We start from the raw sequence: 22,121 nt of genomic DNA on the forward strand, positions 1-22,121 counted from the left end.
AAAAAAAGAAGAAAGAAAGAAAAAGAGAAAATCAACCAAGTACAAAGTTATCTCTTTGAAATGACTAATGAAATTTACAGGTTTCTCTGTTGATCAAGAAAGAAGACCCAAATGACCATTACCAGAAATGAAAAAGAGATAACACTGCAAAACCTACAGACATTAAAAATAATAATTAGGTACACAGAAATAGAGTGTAGGCCAGGGATTACCAGGGGGTTATTTAATGGGTACAGAGTTTCAGATTTGCAAGATGAAAAAGCTCTGAATATCTGTTTCACAATAATGTGAATATATTTACCACAACTGAACTGTATACTTTAAAATGATTGAGCTCTTTCCACCAGCTTTCCATGCCTCCATACTGCTGTGCATGAATGTCTAGGCTGATGCTCTCAATGCCAAAAGGAGAGACAAACACCAGGTTCTTATTAGGCCGTGCTTCAAAGTCATCATTCAGTTTCTAACCTAGATGATGAAGCATGATTCCATTGTCAAATTTGAAATCTAATGATCACAGAGCTGGGAACATTGTTGTGAATTTTACAGGCAGGTTAAACAAGTGTGCAGTAATCAACCCCAAATTTGATGTGCAGCCAAAAGATCTGGAAAAATGACAGAACAATGTGCTCCCATTCTGACAGTTTGGATTCATCTTACTAACAACCTCAGCTGGCAACATGGACCAAGAAGAAGCAAGACAAAAACACCAGGAGGGAAAATCCTGGAATTCTTTATCTAGGGATATAATACATATTTAAAATTAAAATGCCTCTTAGGTGAATCTCTCAAGCCTAAGAGTTCAAGACCACCTTGGGCAACATGACGAAACCCCATGTCTACAAAAAATAGAAAAAAATAGCCCAGCATGGTGGAGCATGCCTATGATCTCAGCTACTCAGGAGGCTGAGGCAGGAGACTCACCTGAGCCCAGGAAGTTGAGACTTCAATGAACCATAATTGTGTCACTGCACTCCACCCTTGGTAACAGAGGAGATCATGTCTCAAAACCATTTTTTTAAATTAAACTTAAAAGTAAAATAAAATGCCTCAATGGACAGAAACCAAAATAAATAAATAAAAATGGTTGAGATGGCAAATTTTATGTGCATTTTAACACACACTCACACATACACACACACACACACACAAATAAAAGGAGTTTATGAGAACCTTGTTAGTAAATTCTAAAAATAAATTGACAATTTTGAAAATTACAAAGTACCAAAATTGATACAGCAAGAAATAGAAAACCTAAATTCTCCTACATCTAGGTAATACACTGAATCCATAGTTTAAAATATTTCCTCAAAGAAAAACTCTAGGCCTAGATGATTTCATTGTTGAATTCTTCATAACATTTCAGGGGAAAAGTAACACCAGCCTTCCACAGATTTGTCCTGAGACGAAAAAGAGAAAAAATTCCCAACTTCTTCCATGAGACCAGCACATCATTGATGCCAAATCATTATGAGGGCATTACAAGAAAGGAAAATTGCAAGTTAATTTCTTTTATGAATATAGATGTAAATGTTTTTTGTTTTTTGAGACCAAGTCTTGCTCTGTTGCCCAGGCTGGAGTGCAGTGGTATAATCTCAGTTTACTGCAAACTCTGCCTCCAAGGTTCAAGTGATTTTTCTTCCTCAGCCTCCCAAGTAGCTGGGATTACAGGCACACAACCACACTGGGCTAATTTTTGTATTTTTAGTACAGACAGGGGTACACCATCTTGACCAGGCTGGTCTCGAACTGCTGACCTCAGGGGATCCATCTGTTTTGGCCTCCCAACCCAAGCAATGGCTCACGCTTGTCATCCCAGCACTGGGAGGCTGAGGCCGGCAGATAACCTGAGGTCAGGAATTTGAGACCAGCATGACCAACATGCTAGAACCCCATCTATACTAAAAATACAAAAAAATAGCCGGGCATGGTGGTGCATGTCTGTAGTCCCAGGTACTTGGGGGCTGAGGCAGGAGAATTGCTTGAACCCAGGAGGTGGAGGTTGCAATGAGCCAAGATCACCCCACTGCCCTCCAACCTGGGCAACAGAGCGAGACTCTGTCTCAAAAAAAAAAAAAAAAAAAAAAAAGACATTTGTATTACAAGTCTTAAAATGAAGAGACAATGATTAAACACATGGAACTTAATATTACAATTAGAATATACAACAGTAAAATTTTGCTCTTTGCCTCTGAAGGAACATCTTATAACAAGATTTTACATTATTAAAATTTATATTATTAAATTTTTTTAATAATGCAAAATGGGAGCTAAATACTTGAAAATTTAAATAAAATGAAGCAAAAAAGGAAACAAATTCATTGCAAGAGGTAGAAATTACATTTTAAAGGCTAAAAATAATAAAGAAATTCACTACACAACAGGCCGTATTGTCTTGGCTCCTTCATTTTGTTTGTTTGTTTTAAGATGGAGTATGACTCTGTCACTCAGGCTGGAGTGCCATGACACAATGTCAGCTTACCACAACCTCTGCCTCCCAGGTTCAAGCGATTCTCCTGCTTCAGCCTCCCAGGTAGATGGAATTAGGATTACAGGCACACACCACCACGCCTGGCTGATTTTTTGTATTTTAGTAGAGACGGAGTTTCATTTTGGCCAGGCTGGTCCCGAACTCCTGACCTCAAGTGATCCACCCACCTCAGCCTCCCAAAGTACTGGGATTACAGGCATGAGCCACTGTGCCTGGCCTGTACTGTAGTTTAAAAAGTGATTCATTAAAATCTGTTACTGCCAATCAAAAAGAAAAAAAAGCTACACACACAATAGAACACAGAAAATGGGCAGAACTGCAACATCTTTTCACAGCTGATTAAAAACAAATACTGCCATTCCCCCTAGACTCACCTTTGATATAGTAGGTAAACAAAATTGATTTTGTGTGATTGATTTTGACACTTTCTGGCACCCCACACTGTATTGGCATCAGTGATACAGCCCCAGTTCAGATGTGCACAACTTCAGATGGGAAACGTTGTCACAGGAATCCAGCTTTGCATGGACATCATCAAAATGGCAATCAGTCATGGGGTTGCCATGTTTTTATCTTAATAAATACAAAAAAAAAAAGCATTTGCTAAACTTCAACACCTATTCTTGATTTTTTTTTTTTTTTTGAGACAGTGATTTGCTCTTTTGCCCAGGCTGAAGTGCAGTGGGGCAATCTAGGCTCACTGCAACCTCTGCCTCCCAGGTTCAAGCGATTCTCATGCCTCAGTCTCCCCAGTAGTTGGAACTATAGTCATGCACCACCACATCCAGCTAACTTCCTTGTAATTTTAGTAGAGACAGGGTTTTGTTATATTGTCCAGGCTGGTTTGAACTCCTGGACTCAAGTGATCTATCCACCTTAGCCTCCCGAAGTGCTGGGTTTACAGGTGTGAGCCACCATGCTCAGCCTCCATTCTTGATTTAAGAAAAAGCAACTTTTAGCAAACTAGGAAACAATCTAATGTTACTTCCTTAATCTAATAATGGATTTTTCAAAATTACAGCAAACATTATACTTATAGTGAAATATTAAAACCTTTTCCCCTAAGATTGTAAATAAGGTTATCTGCTGTCACTGTGTCTTTCAACATTATATTGACAGTGTTAGCCATTATAATATGGCAAGGAAACAAAATAAAAGGTATAAGGATTAGAAAGGAAGAATGAAACTGTCACTCTTCACAGAGAAAACAATTAGATATAGAAAATTCAATTTATTCTACAAATCAGCTCTTAATAAGTAAATTTAATGGGATCAATTATATTTCTATAGACTAACAATAAGCAATTTAAAATGAAATTTTCTGCCAGGTGAGGTGCCTCATGCCTGTTAATTCCAGCACTTTGGGAAGCCAAAGCAGGTGAATCACCTGAGGCCAAAAATTAGCCTGGCGTGGTGGCAGGTGCCTGTAATCCCAGCTACTCAGGAGGCTGAGAAAGGAGAATTGCTTGAACCTGGGAGGTGGAGATTGCAGTGAGCTGAGATCACACCATTGCACCCTAGCCTGAGTGACAAGAGTGAAACTTCATCTCAAAATAAATAAATAAATAACAAGTAAAATGAAATTTTCAAAAAGATACCATTTACAAAATCATCAAAGAAACATCATACTAAGGAATACATCTAAGAGAAGATATGCAAGCCTATTATACAGAGAATTATTATGCATTATTGAGAGAAATTAAAGATGGCTTATATAAATAAATATAACAGGTTGATGGAATAAGTGACATGATACTATGAAAGTTTTAATTCTCCCCAAAGTGATTTATAGACTTACTATAATTTCAGTTAGATCCCAGTTGGTGAGTATGGGTGTGTATGTATTTACCAATTGACCAACTGATGCTAGAATTCTTTTTTTTTTTTTTTTGAGACAGTGTTTCGCTCTGTCACCCAGGCTGGAGTGCAGTAGCACAATTATAACTCACTGTAGCGCTGACTCCTGGACTCAGGTAATCCTCCCACCACAGCCTCCTGAACAGCTGGGACTATAGACAGGCACCACCATGCTCAGCTACACTTTGTATTTTTTGTAGAGATGGGATTTTACCATGTTGCCCAGGCTGGTCTCAAACTCCTGGGCTCAAGCAATCTTCCCACCTTGACCTCCCAAAGTGCTGAGATTACAGGTGTGAGCCACCACGCCCAGCCTGATCCTGGAATTTATGTGGAAATGTAAAGAGCCAAGAATAACAAGAACATTTTGAACAATAATAAAGCATAAGGACTTAGAAACTGGAAATCAAGGCTTCTGATAAAGCCCCAGTAGTTAAGACAGTAAGGTATTGATGCAAGAATGGACAGATAGCTTAGCAGAACAGAATAAAGTTCTGAAATGGCTGTGCACATACATACACTTAACTCATGACAGAGGTGGCACTGCACAGCAGAACTCCATTTCTGAAATGGCCATTTCACAGCACAGCCATTTCAGAACTCCATTCAGTAGGGATGGCCTTTTCAAGATAGTGCTGGCTCCACTGAATATTTATAAAGAAAGAAATGAATCTTAATTACTACTTCACACTATACTGAAAAATTGACTTGAAATGGATGATAGACCTCAATGCAAAAGGTAAAACCATGAAGCTTCTAAAAAATAAAATAAAATGTCATCAAAACCTTTAGATAGACAAAGACTTCTTAAACTGGGCTTAGAAAGCCCTAACCATAAAACAAAAGTTAGATAATTTGTTCCACACTAAATTTAAGAATTTTTTGCTTATCAAAACACAGTTTTGGATGAAGTTACCTGCAATGCTTTTAACTCACAAATGACTCTTAGTCAGAATAAAGAAATAAAAGCCTGACAACCTGATGGGAAAATGAAGAAAGAGACATTTCAGAGTAAACCAGATGAACAAATAGCCTGCAAATGTATGAAAAGTGTTCATCCTTTTTGGTCCTTGGAGGAATATAAATTAAAACATAGTGAAATGCCATCATACACGTGCTAGAATGATAAAATGAAAAAAACAGAAATCAATTATTGGCCTAGAAAGAGAGCAACTGGAGTTCTCATTTACTGGTGGAAGTTCAAAGTTTGCACAGCCACTTTGGAACATGGCTGGTGTCTGCTGAAGCTGAATGCACATCCTAAGACCCAGCACATCCTAAGACCCAGCAATCCCACTCCTAGGCATCATCTGAGGGAAGTGAATGTACATGTGTACAAAAGCAGCCCATGATGGCTGTAGTTGGGCGCATGAATAATAAATCCCAGGCTTATAAAATAAAGCTGACCTCTTGCCTGTGTGACTGGAGTTTCAGTAGTTCACTGACAGGCACTAGTCATAACCCGTTTATCAGAGGTAGAACAAAGACAGGATGGAATTGGTCAACCCCCACCAAACCCTAAGTTGCCTTACCTTTCTCCCACCCCAGGCAAGTGCACATTTACCTTACGGTATGGCTAGCATCACTGAGCACTAACCAGGATCACGAGAATGGAAAGCTGCTTCCCTGCCTTGCCTCCGCTACTCCCCCTTTCCGTGCCACGCGCATCCCCCTGTGGGAAAATGTATATCTACTGTGCCTCATGCAGCCTCCTTTGAGGCACATTCTCCATCTATACAGAGTGTGTGTTCCTGGGCCTACATCTTCTAACTTGCCTCAGAATAAATCCAGCCAGGTGGGGTGACTCACATCTGTAATCCCAGCACTTTAGGAGGCCAAAGTAGGAGGATCATGTAAGGCCAGGAATTTGAAACCAGCCTGGTCAACATAACAAGACCCTGGCTCTACAAAAGAAAAATTAAAAAATTAGCCAGACTTGGTGGCATGTACCTGTAGTCCCAGTTACTGGGAAGGCTGAGGCAGGAGAGTTGCTTGAGCCCAGGTGGTTGAAGCTGCAATGAGCTAGGATTGCACACTGCACTCCACTCCAGCTTAGGAAACAGAATGAGACCATCTCAAAAAAAAAAAAAAGCCCGAAAAAAGACAGAAGAAATCCAACCATGGTTTTCTAGTTCTGATACCTGTTATTTCACTTTTTGGTTAACAGATGCATAGGGCAAGGCATGTGAGAAGCAGCTTGGAGTTCAGTGTCCTCCCCTACTGGCACCTCCACGTGTTCAGCTATCCCCAAAGTACCCCAAAACCAGTCTTCTGGGTTTTTATGGAGAATTCATTACGTGGGCATGACTGATTAAACTTCTGGCCATGGGTGATCAACTTAACCTTCTGCTCCTCTCCTCTCCCTGGAGGATTTGGGTGTGAGGCTGAAAGTCACAGTCCTCTAGTCCTACCTTGGTCTTTCTGGTGACCAGCCCCAACCTGGTGCTACCTGCGGGCTGTCTGCCTTCACCCACCTCTTCAGCATATGAAAGACACCACTGTGGAGATTCTAAGGATTTTAGGAGTTGCAGGCCAGGAAGCCTGGTTAAAAAACAAATATACATTTCACAATATTGCAGATGGCTTTATTTCATCCTGAAGAACAGGAACCCCTGTCATCAGCTCTTTGTTTTTCATCTACCTTCCTTAGCACTGTTAGATTGTGCCTATACTTCTGGGGGCTGAGGATCCTTTGTCAGAAATGAAACAGCTCAGATTTTATGTGGGACCTTGCTGCTGTGTATAGATAGCAAACATCTTTGAATTCATCCCATTTTAACATTTTTATTTATTTATATTGATTTCTTTTTTTTTTGAGATGGAGTTTCTCTCATCACTCAGGCTGGAGTGCAGTGGCATGATCTCGGCTCAGTGCAACCTCCACCTCCTGGGTTCAAGCAATTCTCCTGCCTTAGCCTCCCAAGTAGCTATGATATCAGGCACCTGCCACCACGTCCTTGGTGTGGTGATTATTTCATGGGTGTATTCTCTTTGTGGAAATTCATTGAACGAGATACTTATGGTTTGTGTACATATCTGTATCTAGGTTATACACACTAATTTTTGTATTTTTAGTAGACATAGGGTTTCACCAGATTGGCCAGGCTGGTCTTGAACTCCTGACCTCAGGTGATCCTCCCACCTTGGCCTCCCAAAATGCTGGAATTACAGGCATGAGCCACTGCACCCGGCCTATATTTCATTTTTATTTATTTAAAAAAAATTGTTGAGGTTTAGGGAAGGGTCTCACTGTGTTGCCTAGGCTGGACTTGAACTCCTAGGCTCAAGCAATCCTCCCATCTCAGCCCCCCTAGTAGCAGGGATTACAGGTACCGACTATCAATCCCGACTTCATGCCAATATTTTAAATGCAGAAGACTTTCAATATAGAAAAGTTAAGAAAACAGAAGCTGTCCTGGTGCTCATATGCTAGCACATGAAATGCTTTCATTTAATACTCACCTGTTGAGTAATCTGTTGAGATTTTAGAGGCAAACTTCCATGCCCATCAAGTTGAAGAATTTCTAATCCTAATTTCAAGACTTGTAAAGCTACAGTAATCAAGACAACATGGTGTTAGTGTTCGTAAAAGAAAAACTTAGCTGGATGTGGTGGTGCACACCTGTAATCCCAGCATTTTAGGAGGCCAAGGCAGGCAGATCACAAGATCAGGCATTCGAGACAAGCCTGGCCAACATGATGAAACCCCATCTCTACTAAAAAATACAAAAATTAGCCAGGCATGGTGGCAGGTGCCTGTAGTCCCAGCTACTCTGGAGGCTGAGGCAAGAGAATCACTTGAACTCAGAAGGTGGGGGTTTCAGTGAGCCAAGATCGTGCCAGTGAACTCCAGCCTGGGAGACAGGGTGAGACTCCATCTCAAAAAAAAAAAAAAAAACTTAAAGAAATTACATTTAAAAGAATTTAATTGAGCAAGAATGACTGAAGAATCAGGCAGACCCCAGGACCAAAATAGGTTCAGAGCAACCCAGGACTGCACAGTGGTTGGATTTATGGACAGAAAAAGGGAAGTGAGGTACAGAAACAGCTGAATGGTTGAAGCTCGGCCTTTGCCTCACTGAACACTGTTTGCACTGTTGGCCACTTGTGATTGGCTGAAACTCAGCTGCTGGGATTGGCTGAGACTCAGCTCCTTGGTACAAGAGTAGGTTACACTCTGTCACGTATCCAGTTAGGTGACAGTTCACTGTGTATGGAGAAACCTTTAGGCTGAACTTAATATATATAAGGGAGCAGTTTAGTTTAAATTTAATTTAACAGCATAAAGACAGACAAATGGATTGCTGGAACAGAATAGTGCCCAGAAATATACCTACACATTTACAATCAATAGATTTTCCATAAAGGTGCCAACACAATTCAGTGGGGGAAAGGATAATTTTTTAAACAATCAATAATGGAATAATTGGATACCCATATGCAAAAAAAAAACTGAACTCCAACCCTTACTTTCTACCGTTTTCAAAGATTTACTTGAAGTGGACCATCTAAGCATTAAGAACTAAAACTACAAAGTTCTAGGTGAACACATAGGAGAAAATCTTAGTAATCTTAGGAATCTTAAACCTGACACAAAAAGCACAAACTATAATAAGAAAACAATCAATAAATTTAATCTTACCAAAATTTGAAACTTTTAATATTCAAAAGATATTGTTATAAAAATGGAAAAGCAAGCCACAGACTGGGAGGAAATATTTGCAAAATGTATGTATGACAAGACTTCTATCTAGAATTTTTTTAATCTAATTTTTTTTTGAGACAGGGTCTTGCTCTGTAGCCCAAGCTGGAGGGCAGTGGTGCAATCTCGGCTCACTGAAGCCTCTGCTTCTCAGACTCAAGCAATCCTCCCACCTGTGCCTCCCAAGTAGCTGGGATTACAGGTGCTCACCACCACACCTGGCTCTTTTTTGTATTTTTATTAGAGACAGGATTTCACCATGTAACCTAGGCTGGTCTTGAACTCCCGAGCTCAACTGATCTGCCTCAGCCTCCCAATGTGCTGGGATTACAAGCATGAGCCACCGTGCCCAGACTAGAATTATTAAAAAAACTCTTATACTTGATAATATGAAAACAGCCCAAGCCACACATGGTGGTTTGTGCCTATAATCTCAGCACTTTGAGAGGCTGAGGCAGATCACTCGAGCTTAGGAGTTCAAGATCGGCCTGGCCAACATGGTGAAACTCTATTTCTATTCAAAATATAAAAATTAGCCAGGCATTGTGACCCACACCTGTAATCTCAGCTACTCAGGAGGCTGAGGCACAAGAATCTCTTGAACCCAGGAGGTGGATGTTGCAGTGAGCCGAGATCACACCATTGCTCTCCAGTCTGGGCAACAGAGCAAGACTCTGTCTCAAAAAAATTAAAAAACAGAATTATTTTTTAAAGTCCAGTTTTTTTTCAATGGGCTAAAAATATGAAGAAAACACTTCACAAAAGAAGATATGCAGTTGGTTAATAAGCCCATGAAAAGATGCTCGGCATCGTTAGTCATCAGGGAAATGCAAATTAAAACCACAATGAGAAACTACTACACTCCTGCTGGAATGCCTAAACTTTTCCAAGACTGGCAATGTCAAGTCTTGGTGAGTATGAAAAGGAGCTAGGACTTCCATACACTGCTGGTAGAACCATCCTAGAACAGCTTGGCAGTTTCTGTAAAAGTTCATTTTTCGAAGTCATTTCACTCCTGAGTTCTTACAGATCTAGGAGAAATGAAAGCATATGTTCACACAACGTATGTGCACAGATGTTCATAGCAACTTTATTTGTAAGAGCCAATATATAATATGTGATTCCACTTATAAAATTCTAGAAAGATGCAAACTAACCTGTTTCCCTGGCAATAGGAGTAGGGTAGAAAGAAGGCGAAGGGATTATCAAGAGACACCAGGAAACTTTGGGGTGATAGATATATTCCTTCTCTTCATTCTGGCGATGGTGTCACTGGTGTGTACAGATGTCAGCACTCACCAAATTATGTACTTTAAACATATGCATTTCATTGTATGTCAGTTATACCCCAGGAAATCTTACAGTTTGTAGAAAAGGAAATGTAAGCACGGCTCAACTTGGAGTAGCACAAATAGTCAAATAACGTAATTATGGAATTTTAAAATTAAGATATAATTATGTTGAGGCAATGGAAAGTATGTTCAATGTAGGGGCGGAGGTTAGCAGAAAATCCTCATCTTCCACAGTGGGAATTTAGTAGATAAGTCTAAGACTGAAAAAATTCAGAAGGACCAATATAGGCATATTACTAGAGACATGGAGGTAAATGCTAAGAATCAGCTAAAAGCATCTGTCTCTGAGAAATGGAGACTACTGGTCTTAAGAACACATGTGGAATGAACTAAACCATGTGAAGGTATAACTTTCATATAATTATAAACTTTAAACTATGTTATCCGAGGCCGGGAGTGGTGGCTCATGTCTGTAATCTCAGCACTTTGGGAGGCTGAGGTGTGTGGATCACCTGAGGTCAGAAGTTCGAGACCAGCCTTGCCAATATGATGAAACCCTATCTCTACTAGAAATGCAAACATTTTCCGGGCTTGGTGGGAGGTGCTTGTAGTCCCAGCTACTGGGGAGGCTGGGCAGGAGAATCACTTGAGCCTGGGAGGTGGAAGTTGCAGTGAGCTGCAATCAAGCTACTGCACTCCAGCCAGGGCAGCAAGAGAAAAACTCTGTCTAAAAGATACAAAATAATAATAATAGACCAGGCGTGGTGGCTCATGCCTGTAATCCCAGCACTTTGGGATGCCGAAGTGGATGGATCATGAGGTCAGATCAAGGCCATCCGGGCCAACATGGTGAAACCCCATATCTACTAAAAATGCAAAAACAATAGCTAGATGTAGTGGCGCACGCCTGTATTCCTAGCTACTCAGGAGGCTGAGGCAGGAAAATTGCTTGAACCCAGGAGGCAGAGATTACAGTGAGCTGAGATCACGCCACTGCACTACAGCCTGGGCAACATTGTGAGACTCCGTCTCAAAAACAAAACAAAACAACAAAATATAATAATGATAACTTAAAAATATATATATATATATATATATATATATATATATGTATATAATCAGAGCCTCCAAGGCACACCTCAAGTCTGCCCAGCTGATGGGGGACTCCAGGCCCATACCCAGGACCAAACCAGAACAGGTGCTCAGATGAGAGGGTTGGGGGCAGTCCTCCATAAGATCGTGTGCCCAGGAAAAAGTCTTCACATTTCTTTCTTTTTTTTTTTCTTTGAGACAGAGTCTGGCTATATTGCCAGGCTAAAGTGCAGTGGCGCAATCTCGGCTTACTGCAACCTCTGCCTCCCAGGTTCAAGTGATTCTCCTGCCTCAGCCTCCCAAACAGCTGGGACTACAGGTGTGCACCACCACACCCAGCTAATTTTTGTATTTTTGGTAGAGATGGGGTTTCACATCAAGCCTGGTCTTGATCTCTTGACCTGGTGATCTGCCCACCTCAGCCTCCCAAAGTGCTGAGATTATAGGTGTGAGCCACCATGCCAGGCCAAGTCTTCACATTTCTAGGTGGAATCCTTTTAAGAGCATCAGGCAGTTTTTGCTTTGAGGAGCTCGAGCTCCACTGGTTAATCTCTTGGGGATCTGAAGATCGGGATTAGATGCTTAAAGCATGCTTGAATTGAAGGATGCCTGCACTCTTTCCATTTCTCTAATAAAAGCCCCAAATGAAGGATATTTAAGAAAATGCCATGCTTCAAAGAGAATCCACATTGTTTCCTCCAAACTGTATGAGAAACAGACATGATGACCTATTAAGTCTTTCTCTTCTTTCTTTTTCAGGTGGTCACTTCTTTAATCGAAACTCTTTGTCCCCTCAGAGTCTGGTATATGAAGGAAAATTCTCTACAATAGAACCCTCTCTGGACATGTATGATGAGAACAAAACCTGATTTTGAAACGGGCTGTAGGGATCACTGCTTTTGTGATTTGATTTCTGATCACCTTTCTTATTTTGTATTCTCCTGTCAGCATCCGTTTTGGAATAATGGCAGCACTTTCCAAGCACAGGTTGGGGTTCAGGGCTCCCCTGAATTTGAACAGGACCCTAAGGTGAGGCTTTGAGGACAGTAGTATTGCGCAGGTGAGCCTTGTGGTATTGAAAATGCTTCCAAGCTGATCATTGAAGGCTGGCGCCCAGCAAGCCTAGCTGTTTCCAGAGAGGAGGCCTGGCCCGGGGTTAATGTTGTATTTCAGACACATCTCAACAATCACAGGCTGTTCTATGCCAGGGCAGTTGGGGTTTTTAACATCCTTTTGTGGTCCCCGCTTACGATGCACACTGCCCTGTGGTAGAAGCTTCCTACCGGTGCACAGTGCAGGTGCTGTTCCCTAGCCTACTTTAGATGGTCCCCTCTCGCTTATTCTACTTCCTGCTGAAGGGCCTCTTCTAAAGGGAGTCAGGAAAAGACCTTGCCTTTGTACCTCCTCTGAGACTCTGACCACCCACTTCCTGCCACGGCAGGGCCGGCAGGAGACGCAGGCCTTGGGGCTGGGTCTGTGTGCAAAGCCAGGCAGCCATCTGCATCACTGCCACGCGCCCGCCGGGGGGCGCCGCCCACTGGCTCCGCAGGCTCCGCTCTGGACAGAGACGGCGGCAAGTGCTTCCCCCTTGCGGGCCTCGGCGAGGTGCCGAGCGATGTGGATGAGCCTGGAGGAGGTGCTGGTGGCCAACGTGCTGTGAGTGACGAAGTGGACCAACCCCTTCTTCGTGCTACAGCGGCGCCGGGGCCACGGCAAGGGCGGAGGCCTCAAGGGTGAGAGGCACACGGGAGACCGGGCCTGTGGGAGCCGTGGCGGGGCACGACGGGACGGGGTGGGGCTGGGCGGGCGGTTCAGGCCCGGCCTCTGCGCGTAGTCGCGGACACGCGCGGTGGGGCGGGGACGCGAGGCGAGGACCTAGAAGCCAGGCTCGAAGGGGCCGGGGGTGGGGAGGCAGGAGCTTGTGGGAGGCGAATGCACTCTTGGCGGGCCCTCCTCAGGTTGGCAGGGGGCGGCGGAGTGGAAACTGGCACCTGTGAGCTCCAGGGCCCTTGCAGCTTCCCGAGATTTCACCGCCGAAAGTTAGGGAGACCACCCAGTCCTCATCCTCCACCTCAGTTTCCACAGGTTCCTCTAAGGGGCCAAGTGACACCAGCACACGTTTTCTTTTGCCCCTTCTTCATTCCCACCGCACCAAAGTGTCATCCTTTTAGCAAGATCAGAGGCCCCTGGAGCTGGATGCACCCCCATTCCCCCAGTTTCTCCTCCCCAAACTTTCCTGCTCCTGGGTGCTATGGGAAGCAGCACAGAGTGTTCCTTTGAGCTTGCCAAGGTGCCCCTTTGTGGGCCTGGGTGCCACCACCACACAGAATGAGGCTGGACAGGCATCCCTGGAATCGTGCAGCCTGTGGGATCCAGGGGAGGCCGACCGGCCACTCCCTCCACAGGTGTCTTCCTGGGCGCCTCATACTCCAAGGCCTGCGCCGGGGACTGCAGGAGCCCGGCTGGCTCAGGCTCAGTACCTATGCTCTTCGGGACGCTGATTGTTGCCCTACAGGAATGAGGTCCCAATGTTGCCAGGTCTTGCATTTTATCCAGAACATTTTCTGTGAATCGTCCTGATTTTCAGTGTTAGTGGTTAATACAGTCCTGCCAGATGTAGACAGAGGCTTCTCCTGGGCCACACTTCTTCATGTGAAAGAGACTGTTCTGTTCTCAGGAACACTGTTTTCCCTTCAGCTTCAGACTCCCTCCCAGTGGGCCTCAAGGATCTCGGGCTCCTGTGCTGGACCTGCCTCCTGGACCCAGCTGTTCAGTGGGAGTTAGACGGCAGCCCCTGTGGCCAACCTCGAAGCTACTGCAAGACCATTGAGAAAAGCGAGGAACCAGCCCCTTTTATTACACCAGAGTATGTGTGTCAGATTGGCTAGTGTGCTTGCAGCGCTTGTGCTGCACTCGGCAGGCTTATGTGGTTCATCTCATTAGATGGCAGGTGCAGGTGCAGCCTGGCCTCTGTACACCTCCTTCCTGCAGGCTCTTCTCCTTTCCACCTCATTCTCCATGTCCCTCAGGATCAAGCTCCTAGGGCATCCCCAGGGAAACATTCTTTGAACCCCCTCCCCACTGCTAGGTTTGGTGTGTTTTGCTGTGGCCTCTGACAGGGCCTGCCTTGTGCCATCGTGGGCATCATGGCCTCCTAAGTACTGTCCTTCCTGAAGAGGAGTAGAAAGTGATGTGGTTTCATTTGGGCCATCTATTAAAAATATGCCAACCAGCCGGGAGCAGTGGCTCACACCTGTAATCCCAGCACTTTGGGAGGCCAAGACAGGTGGATCACCTGAGGTCAGGAGTTCAAGACCAGCCTGGACAACATGGTGAAACCCTGACTCTACTAAAAAAAAGATGAAAATTAGCTGGTTGTGGTGACACACGTCCGTAATCCCAGCTACTCAGGAGACTAAGTCAGGAGAATTGCTTGAACTCCAGAGGTGGAAGTTGCAGTGAGCCGAGATCACGCCACTGCACTCCAGCCTGGGCAACAGAGTGAGGCTTCTCCATCTCAAAACAACCAACCAACCAAAAATACCAACCTAGATTTTTCAATAAAGAATCTGAATGTCCAGCTTGGCCAACATGGCAAAACCTCATCTCTACTAAAAATACAAAAATTAGCTGGGCACGGTAGCATTATCTTGTAATCCCAGCTACTCAGGAGGCTGAGACACAAGAATCACTTGAACCTGGGAAATTGAGGTTGCAGTGAGGTGAGATGGCACCATTGCACGCCAGCTTCGGTGACAGAGCAAGACTCTATCTCAAAAAAGTTTTAATGGACTATGAAACAAAAGTGTTAAAGTTGAATAATATCAATAAAAATTGTTCTGACATCAACAGGAAAAATGGGAATAAAATATTTTCAGATCATGACAAAAGCAGCACTTCATTAAAAGGAAGAAAAAATTTCAAATACAAACAATGAACGTTTTTAGATGGCTTGATAATTCAATTGGTGAAAAGGAATGAATCAAACAATGGTAAAAGCTGTATATTTCTTGCTGATTTGTCATAGCATAGTGACACTGACAAAGACAGCATTACCACAAATTGGTTAATGTGTGTCATCTATCAAATGGGTATATGTGGTGAGAAGAAAAACTTGAACTGCCCTAAAATGTTTCAGAAATGAAACATTCAGAAATGAAAAAACTTTATCAATATTTTTCCAAATTTGACAATTCTAAAGATTTACATCTTCAGTTATGATTTTTGAGGCTAAAAGAAACTTCCATAAACTGTTGGTAATAAAAGTCAGTAAGTCATGGCAAAGGAAAGATGTTACCTTTCTGTTCTTGATATGGAAAATAATGTTGCCGAATCATTGTCCTGTGAAGAAGCGATGGAGAAATGTCTGGGAAGATGGATTTCAGATGTGTCTGGCAGTTAAGAAAACATTGTGTTGTTTTGTGATATTTGTGGTATTGTTCTTTTTTAGCTTTAATGTGTAATTCTGTACTTTCTCATTCTAAAGCAATACTTGTTTTCTAGTCTAATTTTGTATACTTAAAAGAGGGCTTCCCAGAATCGTTTAAGCTCTGACCCCATGAAACTTGCATCTGCCTCTTCCCACAAGTGTTTCTGAGCTAGGAGAAGTAGATACTTCCAGGAAGAAGTAGAAGGGGATTTTTAAAATTAGGATCAGATGCTGGCGGAAGGCCTTTGACCGTGGGGGTAATTCAGGACATTTCCCTCTTTGGGCTGGACCCTTTGGGTAGTATCACCATCCTGTCTGCCTCCGGCCAAGCTCAGCCTTCAGGGGCCTCAGTCTGCCCCTCCTCTCACCCTCAATTCTCTCTGCCCTGTTCCCAGGTCTTCTCTTGGGCACCCTGGATGTGGTGCTGAACTCCAGTGCCTGTGTGGCCCCTTACCACATCCTGCATGAGACTCAGGACTCCCAGATCTACTGGACAGTGGCCTGTGGTAGGTGCCCATAGTTGTGAGGGGTGTTGGGCAGGGTCTGCCCTGGAAAGGCCATTGCTGAGAGGGAGGGGTGTGTAGCCCACATGCCTGAGTGGAGTTCCCTGCTAACAGCTCAGGCCAGGCCAGCAAGAAGAAAGTGGAAGAGTCTTCGCTTCCAGCTTAGGAAGGCAGCTCCACTGGTCATGGGGACAGGGTAAGAGAGGACAGCCCCATGTACCTCTGGGGGCACAGGCTTGGGGCTAGCCAATGTCCACATTCTCATGCCACCTTTTCTGAAGGTAGGTATAGTCAGCCTCATTCAGAGATTCCATATTTGCAAATTGGCCCACTCAATAAAATTTATTTGCAATCCCCAAATCAATCCTTCCAGCAATTTTGTGGTCATTTGGAGGCATTAATGGACATATGCATGTTCAAAGCAGTGAAAAATTTGAGCCGTCTGATGCCCATGTCCCCAGCTGAGATGGAACAGAGTGATGCTCTGCCTTCTTGATTCAGCTCTCCTGCTGCACACGCATGTCCTGTTCATGATCTCTTCAGTGCCATGTTTGTGCTCGTCGCTGATTACTTGGCTGCTTAAAATGGCTCCTAGGCATAGCGCTGAAGCACTGTCTTTTCTAAGAGCAAGAAGGCTCGTTTGTGCTTGTGAAGGAGATCCATGCTTTAAGCAGCTTTGTTCAGGCATGAGTGGTAGTGCTGCTGGCCATGAGCTCAATGCCAGTAAATCAGTGAAACATATTTTTTTTTTTTTGAGATGGAGCCTCGCTCTATCGCCAGGCTATGCAGTGGCATGATCTCAGCTCACAGCAAACTCTGCCTCCTGGGTTCAAGCAATTCTTCTGCCTCAGCCTCCCAAGTAGCTGGGACTACAGGTGTGTTCCACCATGCCCAGCTAATTTTTGTATTTTTAGTAGAGACAGGGTTTCTAGGGTTTCACCATGTTGAATACCTTGACCTCATGATCTGCCTGCCTTGCCCTCCCAAAGTGCTGGGATCACAGGCATGAACCATTGTGCCCTGCCAGTGATAATGTGTTAAATAAGACATCGTTAAACAGAAATACATGTAAAACAGTTAGGTATCAGTCAGTTGACAAAAGTGTGATTAGAGGCTTGAGGAACCTAACCCTGTATTATCCTAGGGTACTGGTTCAGGATTCACTAACACAGTGTTTACAGTCATTTTACATAATCTAATCACCTGAGTAATGAGAATCTTCTGTAGTTGTCCTCCTAGGTGGAAGCACACCCACCCTTCCAGGAGTGTCGAGGAAAGTTCCCTTTCAGCAGGTACCTGCTGGGCTGAGTTTGCTCTCAGAAAATGACACTCCTAGCTGACACTCAGACAGTGCTTCCCGTGTGCCCGGCACTTGCCTGAACCACCTGGAAGCTCCAGAAGACATGAGTACTTGGTCTTCTCTATGTTGAAGGTGAAGAAACTCTGGCCCAGAGGGGTTGGGTAACCTGCTCAAAGTCACACAGCTGCATTCGGACCCTTTCAGTACCTCTCTGAAGCAGAAGCCACAATGCCCTTGTTCTCCATGATAGTGGTTTCCCTTGAAGGCCTGGGAGAAGATGATGATACAAACAAAAGTTTGTCAACCTCATGGCTAGACTTCAGCTTCAGGAGGGGAAGGGTCAAGGAAGTAAAAGCACAGGGCAGGTTGTGCCCCAGGAACAGCCCTACTCCCAGATGGATGCTCTGCATGGGCATCCTGACCAGCAGTGCCCTTCTCCCTTGCAGGACTGAATAACTCAGTAAGAGTTAAGAAGGGGAGTTTGCCCAAGGCCAAGCAGGGAAGTTCAGTTAGACCCCAGATCTCTGGTTCTAGAACCTGAGTGGGCCCTGGGGGCAGCAAGAGTTTGCCCACCAGAGGAGGGGCTTCCTGTGAGGAGGGGACCATTTCTGAGCCAGCCAGGAGGTTGGTGTGTGCTGATGAGGAGAGGAGCTACTTTAACATGGGCCCCCAAAAGTTCCATCTCTGGCAGCAAGAGCTGCCTCTCCCTGGGGAGAGAAAAGTTTGAGGGGCAGAGGGGGAATCCTTTTAGTCACAGGGGGCCTGGCACTCTGGAGGGGCCCAGCCACAGCCACACTGCGGAGCCCATGTAAACAGCCCCATGCCACACCATCCTGTCAGGTCCAAAGCCCTGTACTGGCCCTGGCTGCACTTCCCTTTCCTGCAAGCCAGGCTAGAAGCAGCTCACCAAAACCAGACATGGCCTCGCCAGCACCTGCCCAGTGAGTCCTGCCCCTTGAGCCTGGTGTTTGAGGACTTCTGGGGGTCTGTCTGCCTCCATTTCTGGCCTCCTCTCTCCAGCTCACAGCCTGACCATCAGCCAGACTACACAGTTGCAGGGCCTGGAGGAGCCACACCCCTCCTGGCTGCCATGCATGGTGCCTGCCAGGCATGGTGTCCACCACGCCAGCTAACCTTCCTTCCCTCTCTACTGAGAACTGCCCAGACTCCACACACCCATTCTTCCTTCTTACGTCTCTGGACTTGATGTGTCTACGCACCCTTTTACACAGAAGCCCGTGAGACTGGGAGCTCCCGAGGGTGAGGGCAGGCTCTGCAGCCAGGCAGCCAGGGTTAGGATTCTGGTTTGATCACTTCCCAGCTATGTGACCTTGGGTAACTTATTTCACCTCTCTGTGCCTCAGCTTCATCTGGTAAAATGAAAATGATGGTACCTGTCTCCACTGTGTTCTGAGAATGAAATAAGATAATCCATGGAAAACTCTGAAAACAGAAATAGCATTTTATAATCTAATTAGCTATTATTTTTATTCCCAGTACCTAGCATAGAGATGGAGTTGTTTTCTTAGTATTAAATGAATATTGAGTTACTTTTAACTAATGTTTTTTTAATGCTCATATGTTTAAAAAAAAACTTTTTTGAGACAGCCTGTTTCTGTTGCCCAGGCTGGAGTGCTGTGGTGCAATCACAGCTCACTGCAGCTCCCTGGCTTAAGCAATCCTGCCACCTCAGCCTCCTGATTAGCTATGACTACAGGCCCATGCAACCATGCTTGACTAATTTTCTCTATTTTTTTGTAGAGACAGCCATGTTCCCAAGCTGGTCTCAAACTCCTGGGCTCAAGCAATTCCCCGGCCTCAGCTTCCCAGAGTGCTTGTATTATAGGAATGAGCCACTTTGCCCAGCCTGTAAATTTTTTTAAGATGGAATCTTTGTCTGTCACTAGGCTGGAGTGTAGTGATGTTAGCTCAGCTCACTGCAATCTCCAACTCCCTGGTTCAAGCAATTCTCCTGCCTCAGCCTCCCAAGTAGCTGAGATTACAGGCACCTGCCACCATCCCCAGCTAATTTTTGTATTTTTAGTACAGACAGGGTTTCACCATGTTGGCCAGGATGGTCTCAATCTTCTGATCTCATGATTCACCTGCCCCAGCCTCCCAAAGTGCTGGGATTACAGGTGTGAGCCACCCGGCCGGGCCAATATTTTTAATTAAAGTGCTGACACATCTACACAGGCAGGAAGGAGACTTCTTTCATTTTAGTTTTCTAGGAATGTATGTATAAAATAAAATGATACAGTGGACTTGCACCACATATAAATATGACTTCCAAATTCAACTGTGGGTTCCTGGTAAAGAGACCGATAAAGAAATCTCTACCTACCAACTAGGCCTTGGCCTCTGTATCAGGGAAAGGAGGCTGTTATAGAAATGCAAAGAAAAATTTAAAAAAGGAAAAAGAAAATTATGGATGACTTAAGGGGTTTCCAGGAGTAATTCTGGGGCCTTTTGTGATTCACTGCAAGTTGTGTGTTTCTGGGTGCAATCATTTTCCCATGGGTGTCCTCCCTGAGGCCCATCGGGGAGGATATGTCCCGTGGCCTTGCTTCTTAGGTCAGGGTCTGCTTGAGGAGATTTGACAAAGCAAACAGATCAGCCCCAAGCAGAACAGCTGGGCTGTGACACAGCCATGAGCAGGTGCCATAGGCTAGAGCAGGTGACAGGCCTGGCCTAGCCTGGCCTGGCCTGGAGGGAGGGTTGGAGCTGAATCCAGCTGGCAGAAGAGCATGATCAGGTAGGGAAGGAGGCAGGCACTCCAGCAGAAACATCTGGTTCACAGTCACACTGGACTCATGTCTTGGCCGAGGCTCTCTGCATGCCTGGTGGATGGGCCTCCTATCCCACCACTGAACAGTTGAGAATGACTCAGGGTGTCATTCACTTCTTGTCCCTGTGTTCATACAGCACAGGCAAAACCCCAGAAATGGAGTACCAGGGGTAAGGGGAGCCAGGCCAGGCAGAGATCTCCTCTCATCCCTTTGCTTTTCCCCCTGGGGCTTCTTCCTTGATTCCTTGATGAGAGTAAACAGTTCTGCCCTTTGAAAGTGGCATCATGCTGCCATCTCTATGTTTTCATCTTATGTGTTTTTCTGTTTTTGTTTTTGTTTTTGTTTTTGATGAGGTCTCACTTTGTCACTCAGGCTGCACTGAGCCTCTGCCTCCCAGGCTCAAGCAATCCTCCCACCTCAGCATCCTAAGTAGCTGGGACCATAGGCACACACCACCACACCCAGCTAATTTTTTGTATTTTTGGTTTTACCAAGCTGCCCAGGCTGACCTCAAACTCCTGGGCCAAAACGATCCTCCTGCCTTGGCGTCCCAAAGTGCTGGGATTACAGGCATGAGCCATGGCACCCAGACTTTCTCCACATTTTTTTATTTCCACTGGGCCTGTGGAGGATGGACCCCCTCCCTCCTAGGTGGGGCAGATACTAGGGAAGAGGGTGGCCAGGAGAAACTGAAGAGAGGGAGAGTAGCTACTCACCTGCCCAGCAGGAGTCTAGCAGGCCAGGGGCCTGGAGTCTTGTAGGAAGCTCCGGCTGCTATCTGTGGACACGTGGACTCTGAGGAAAGAGCTGGACTCATTTATACAAAGTGTAACTGTGTCTGATTAACACACACATAGCAAAGGCCACATAAAGTTCTTTCAGCTTGAGGAAAGTATAAACAAACTTGCAGGTGCACAGACTATTTCTAGGACACACAGGAAACTTAGTAACTCTCACTGTTGGCTTCAGGGACAGGTGGAAATGTTCTCTCCCACATGACTGTGATTCTGCCTAGATGTTTTAATTTTTTGTTTTTTACCAGTACCATTTATTACTTTTGTTATACACATATTCATAAGATTAAGAGGGAAAAGACTAAGCAGGTTGAAGATTTTAGTCACTATAATTTAGCAAATTAGGTGCCCACTTTCATCTCACTTCTTTGTATTTGTGTTTAAGGCCTGGTGAATTTATGATTTTTCTTTTACTTCACCAAACCTCTTCTAGGTTCTTCCCACAAAGAGATCACAAAACACTGGGAATGGCTGGAAAATAACTTGTTCCAGACACTGTCCATCTTCAACAGTGAAGATGATATCACCACCTTCATCAAGGGCAAGATACACATAAGGTTTATGCGCCACTCCCTGTCCTCCCCTTCCCTGGCCGGCAGTGTTCTCGTGTATTATCCTATTTAATCTTCACAATGTAGGGTGTGTCCCAACTTTTCAGAGGTGGAGACTGAGGTGTCAGTGCTCCTTCTCTTGGAGTTGAAAGGGGCAGAGGAACTCATGACCCAGGAAAACCCTTTGTTACCCTGTCTGGGACCTGGAGGCTACTAAAGCCTAGCTCGAGGCTTCCATTCCTACCCAAGTGCCTTGGAAGGTAGATGCAGATAGACAGTTCTGTTTGCCAGAAGAGATGCTGGAAACAATAGGATATTCTG

General features: G+C 44.6%; 1 pseudogene; it reads left to right on the forward strand.

The window, feature by feature from the left end:
* Positions 1–13,049: 13,049 nt before the first annotated feature.
* The window catches only part of LOC105729928 (TBC1 domain family member 9B-like), a 107,597-nt pseudogene continuing 98,525 nt past the window's right edge, over positions 13,050–22,121 (forward strand).

Source organism: Aotus nancymaae, unplaced genomic scaffold (genome assembly GCF_030222135.1).
Source record: "Aotus nancymaae isolate 86718 unplaced genomic scaffold, 86718_ANA_hifiasm-v0.15.2.pri h1tg000263l, whole genome shotgun sequence".
Lineage (NCBI taxonomy): Eukaryota > Metazoa > Chordata > Mammalia > Primates > Aotidae > Aotus > Aotus nancymaae.